The sequence below is a fragment of the Apteryx mantelli genome, chromosome Z, assembly GCF_036417845.1.
Source record: "Apteryx mantelli isolate bAptMan1 chromosome Z, bAptMan1.hap1, whole genome shotgun sequence".
NCBI lineage: Eukaryota > Metazoa > Chordata > Aves > Apterygiformes > Apterygidae > Apteryx > Apteryx mantelli.
In genome coordinates, this window is record NC_090020.1 from 72502978 (window position 1) to 72508977 (window position 6000).

General features: G+C 45.8%; 1 protein-coding gene across 2 annotated transcripts in view; it reads right to left on the reverse strand.

Annotated features, from left to right (window-relative positions):
• Window positions 1-5581, reverse strand: part of OSMR (oncostatin M receptor) — a 33984-nt gene extending 28403 nt beyond the window's left edge. The window contains exons 1-3 of one of the 2 annotated variants that reach the window (XM_067315627.1): window positions 5506-5528; window positions 4737-4791; window positions 2866-3001 (exon numbers count right to left, since the gene is read on the reverse strand). The gene's annotated coding sequence lies outside the window, so the exon portion shown is untranslated. Of the gene's footprint in view, window positions 1-2865; window positions 3002-4736; window positions 4792-5505 lie in introns of both variants that reach the window. The other variant, XM_067315626.1, reaches the window with a different exon arrangement.
• Window positions 5582-6000: the final 419 nt, after the last annotated feature.

The following is a 6000-nucleotide window of genomic DNA, read 5'->3' on the forward strand; positions in this document are numbered from 1 at the left end:
CTAATAACATGAAATGCTTTGGAATTCTCTAACAAAAGAGAATATGAAATATATTTAAATAAATAAAATGTTACAAGAGAAAAAAGAAAGAGCCCTTAATATACGAGCAATATTTTCACCTAAAGCATCTTTATGCAGAAACTTCTGCCCACGACTAACAAACTAACCACATATGGTAATTATTACCAACCCATGTCAAGCACTTATTCTGTAATATCAATTATTAAGCACTTATATAAAGCAATCGTTTAAAATCTGTGTCTTGGTTAAAAAGATTAAAAGAGAATCACAACAGCTGTATAAAAAACATAATCAATTTCATTTAAAGAAAAAAAAACCCAAGGCAATATTAGACTAACGACATCCCTGCCAAAAGTGAGACTGATTGAACAACAAAGGAACTGAAGACAGGAAGTCAGGGAATGTTTTCAGGTATCTAAATACTTAATCATCCTGAAACAGAGACATGACTACCTCTTAGAAATTGTGAGCAACTATCAAAAGCCACAAGAAAATGGACAATCACAACTGTTGTTTTACTGAATTGTTTGGTTATTTGCCAATCTGAAAAAGAAATGAAACTATGTTCTTTGAGAAATACCACACTAGTACACCACAGTTCTTTGTCTGGGGATGAATCATTGCTAACTTTTTTTTAGGCCTAAGAAAGTCATGTTTTGTCACCATGCTCCAACCTGGAATGCCTGCGTACTTTGTTGCCGTGAACTGCAGATAAGATCAAGAAGCTCTCGTGCCAGTGATTTTCAATATGGACAGCAGACATGTAATCTGAATACTTTTTCCTTTCTAGCTACTTATTCATCAAAATAATTTTGCAGCAGCATTTCTCCAGTCTGTTACAGACTCACAGAACAGTTGGTCCAGTCAAGTTTTGAAGATCTCCAAGGAGGGAGAGTCCACAACCTCTCCTGGCAACTTGTTCCAGGGCTTAATCACCCTGTGTGTAAAGGTCTGTTTCTGTATATCCAAGCTGAATTTTCCTTGCTACAATTTGTACCCATTTCCTCTTGATCTTCTGCTGTACACCTCTGCCAGAAGCATGGCTCCTCCTTCTCTGTAACTCCTAATTAGTTAGGTGAGGATTGCAGTTAGAGCTGCCCATAGCCTTCTCTTCTCAAGGCTAAGCAAAGCCAGCTCCTTCTGCCACTCCTCCTCCATGTGCTTCAGCCTCCAAAACCTCTTGGTGTCTCTCTGATGGACTCACTCTAGTCTGTCAACATTCCTTGAACTGGGAGCCCAAAACTGGACACAGTAACCTAGATGTGGCCTCATGAGTGCCAAATAAAAGGGAATAATCACTCGCCTTGACCTGCTGACTGTGCTCATGCTATCACAGCTCAGTACATGGTTAGCCTTCACTGCCACAAGAGCACACTACTGACTTTCTTTTAAAAATGAATACTACTTTAGTGTGTTTCAATTATTTTGTATGAAAAATAAAATAATGTATTTCTTCAAATTATTTCTGATTTTGTATTTATACTGATGATTATATTTTTAAATTATACTGGCAAAAAAGTAAATCTACAGATAATATATTTGACTAAAATGCAGAACAAGGTTCTAAAATGGCTCTCAAAACAAAACAAAAAAAGAAACATCCTTACACAGGAAATACTAACATGTGTATCCTGTTTTACCTGTACTTTTCTTATAAGAATTTTTTCTGTTGGTCTTCATTCTACAGTCACTCTTTGCCAATTTCTGACCCCTCAGCTACTCCATTCTGTTCCCTCTCTCTCATTCTCAAGTGTTACTTTCCTCATCCATCTCTCCCTTTCCTCAGGAAAACGTGCCAATGGCAGCAAAGGAGATTCTTAGATTACTGCTGTTGGTGACCTAACGCGCTTTTACTGAGCGCAGTGAGAGTTGTGGGAAGAGATAATCATATGAACACTCTCAGCTAGAAACCACCAGACCTAGCAGATGGCTGGAAGCCAAAAGAAAACCTAGACAAATATCTGCAATTGAATTACAGATGAAATTTTAGAGACACGGTATCAAATTTAGCTTACCAACCCTACCAGAAAACTAAAGTGGAATCCAGCCCCCTAAAATACACACAAATTATTGTTGTTTCTGGGTTTTTTGTTTCAGGAGTTTTAATACAGGAAGGTTAGACTATGGTCCACAGGTTACTCAGAGGATCCAAGACACACAAGGCAAAAAGTGGTGACTGTGACTTTCTATATTAGGGTATATTGCAATACATGTTCAATCTTTAAACAAGGGAATCAGAGGCAAACTGTTCCCCTTGATCCCTCTGATTTTCTTAAACAGACTTGCTCCAAAAAGAGACAATTTACTTCCCCAAACAGCTTTTATTCTTTGCTAGCATCAACAACAGTGGTTTCAGTTCTAGCTTCTCCTGTGAAGAATCTGATAATTGGGACACACTGTGAAATGATCTATGAAATGGGGGATAATCCTGAGCCATAAGCGAAGGATGATTTGGCAGGAAAAAAAATCTCTCCCCTCTTTTAACATTTCAACATCTGTGGGGGAATAAAGTAAACAGACGTCTTGTCAGTCCCTAGCCTGCACCACTAATTGTTTTTTCCCTCATGAATATACATTCTACTCATAATTCTACTAATGGAAAAAATTCCTCTGGCCATGTAACCTGGGGTGTGATAAGACTGATACAACTGGATTCAGGCCTCCCCAGCCAAACTTGGAATTAACCAGTACTGATAGATACATCAGTAGGGCCGAACCTTTTTTTTTTTTTTTTTTTGAGAGCTAGCAAACTACGATAACATTCAGCAGCAACAGGAATTGTTCGGAGACCCAGCAGTCTAAGAACAATCATTCAAGAAGCAGAGGCAGCGCAGGAACCATTACCTCAGGAGGAGATGAAATCTCTTTCAGTAGGCAGTTTGAGAATGCTTTAAACAAACACTTTTAGGTAAGTTGTTTCTGCTTCAGAGCAAAAGGCTGGCTTAGATGAAGTCCCATCCGGCCCAATACTTTTGTGATTCTGTGGACAAGAGGGGAAAAAAAATTCCCATTATTCATCTGGCAAATATGCCTAAGATAAACATTTCCTCAAACCTCTCTTCAAAAGCACCAAAATTCCATTTAAACCTCTTTCAGGATCAGACTTTCGATATCCAGGAGTCAGTGGCTCGGAGCTGGAGCTACTGAGGCGCGTACACCGCTGAGGTACCCCGGAGCAGAAGCCTACGGCTCGGGAAGGCCCATGCCTATGACAAGGAAGCCCCGGCTGTGAACATCTCACGTTACGGGCCGCCAGAGGAGCTCTGCCTTTATTCATCTCCTTAGAGCTGCACATTCCAAACCAGGCTTCACACAACTTTCAGCACCCTTTGCCCTGCTTGTTTAAAAACAGCTCCCAATTACAGCCCACATCCTCAAATGAACCAGCGCTTGTACACAGGCTGGGAAAACAAACTTCTTCAGTTTCTACAATCCAGAAAACACTTTATTCATTTAAAGGAGAGTACTACAGCGTATTACATAGGAACACCAAACCATAAGCACTATCAATTGGACAAATTTTCCTAAACTAGATGTGGGAGACGACTAACTGTCAGTGAGGCACATGCAATAATAACATAACTATACTTCAGATTTGTATCACATTCTTCATCCAGTGTTCTCATTCTCTCTGCTTTACAGGCAGACAGACTGAGGACAGGAACCACAATTCAAATTCACACCATGCAGTACCAGGTCTCTAACACAACTAATGTATTTAGTTTCAAAACCTAATTACCATAAACTCCTTTCACAGCCATCATAGAGAAAGAGGCACCCCTAGGAAGAAAACCAGATCAGAGGTGGGCTAACTCATCCTCTGGAGATGTTTATTCCTCTTACACAGAAAGATGACTAGTTAAGTGCCTAAAATGAACTAAAATGCCCTAACCCAGGGATTTGTACAAAATCACTGCACGGAGGTGTAACTCTGCTCTCCTGACACTTACAATTCCCCATATGACATCTTCACTCGTGAACCAACATCCAAATGAGATGGCTTTATTCCCCCTTGAAACAGGGGGCAGCGTCAAGTCATCTGAAACCTACAGAGTTTTGGTAAAGCATCATCTGCCAGACCATCCTACCAAATAGACCCCTTTTCAAAATATGTGTCACACTGTTTATCCAAAAGATGGTTTGCAACAGTTCTGAATTCTGAGAAAATAAATAGCTGAGATGCCAAATTCTAAAGTGGATGAACCCTTCATTTAGTCCTTGCATGCAGTGTTTTTTCTCCCAGGCAATTTTAAAGGTTTCAATTACTCTTAGTTTATTTACTGGAAATATGCCTGTGTATAAGACATTGAAAGGTCCTAATGAACCTCTGTGATCTAATGGGTGAACAACAGGTTTTAAAAAGCTGCATATAGAATATAATTAAGGTCTGATAGGCATATAATCACTTGATTACTTAAGGACAGCTGTATCTCCTGTTTTTTGGAAAAACAGAAAGCTCTTTTAATGCATGTGGTTGGTTTTCTAAAGAGCTTCGCCAAAACAGGAAAACATTACGTATTTTATAGTCCCACGAAGGTTTCAATACAAACAAAAAGGCAATTAAATAGAGAAAAAAATGGGCTCTAAAAAATGTAAAGTGCTCAACGAACTGAGAACAGCTACTCCTGCCCAAACAAAAAGCAAAGGCTAACAACCGTAAAGAAGTAATCACACAACATTGCGGCCACTCATACCAAGGGAGAGAATAACTTTACCATGTGTTTTAAGGCATGATCTGCTTCTAACGCTGTTAGGATCTGGTTTACTCTGCTGGAGTAACGAACGGTCCAGGCACGCAGTATTCAGATAACAAAAGAGACATGAAAAGGTTATGCCCAAAAAATAGCCAAACTCCAAAGGATGCAGGAACCACGCCGGAATTTCTGATTTTCTCATTTACTCTGGTGCTTTTGAGATTAAACAGCAGACTTCGGCTGTTCAAAAGCAAGCCGGAGTAACGCTCCATCTCTGCGCAGCTCCGGATTCAAAGGCCCAAGCTCGGCAGCACCTGCCGGCACCGGATCCGCGCTGGCACTTCCGCGCAAACCGCCGCGCTCCCGGAGCGGTGCGAGCAGCACCCGGCAGGAGCAGCGTCCTTCTCCCGAGACGCTGGTGCCTCCGTATTTGTGGCTCAGGTCAAGCAGCTACTTTTTACCCCGTATTTAAGCAGCGCGCGTGCGGGACGGTTACGGGGCAGCAGCGGGACGCGGGGCGCCGCAGCCGCCGTGCGGGGGAGCCCCAGCGGGCGCCGGGCAGCGGGGACGGAGCGCAAGGCGCCGCGCTGGCAGCGCTCGCCGAAGCCCCAAGCCGCAAGGCGGAAACTCCGCGGCGCGCTTCTAACGCGGCGGCTCTTCCCCAGGGGCAGCGGGCGGCGAAGGGGTGCGCGGCGGCGGCGGCGGTTGCTCCCGCCGGGAAGAAGAGGAGCGGGGGGGGGGGGGGATTGCTAAGGAACCGCCGCGAGGGCCAGAGACTGGCGTAACTCACCTGGGCGTCGGGCGGCGGCGGCAGCGGGGAGAGGCGCCCCCGCCTCGCGGCCCTCGCGCCGGGCCGGGAACGGCGGCAGCGGGGGTCCGCGGCTCCTCCTCCTCCTCCTCCTCCTCCTCCCGGCGGGCGGCGGCGGGAGCCGCGGTGAGGAGCGCCGCAGGAATTTCCTCCCGCCTCCGGGAAGGGCAGCCGGTTCCCGGCTCCCGGGGGCGGGGGCTCCTTCCCTCCCTCCTTCGCTCCCTCACCGCGGCGCCAACCGCCGCCCCCTCGCGGAGGCGCCCGCCGAGGAGGCCGCGGGGCCCGGCCGCCGCGGGGCGAGGGGGGCTGCCGGCGGCGGGGGCCGGGCTGAGCCGGGGGGCGGGCGAAGAGAGGGGGGAGGCAGCGGGAGGCGGAGGACTGGAAGGAGCGGGAAGAGGAGTGATGTCTCCCCGACGTTTGTGCCTGGGGGGCCCGGGGTCCCCGCGTCCCCTCGGCCCTTCTCGGGCACCAGGGGAA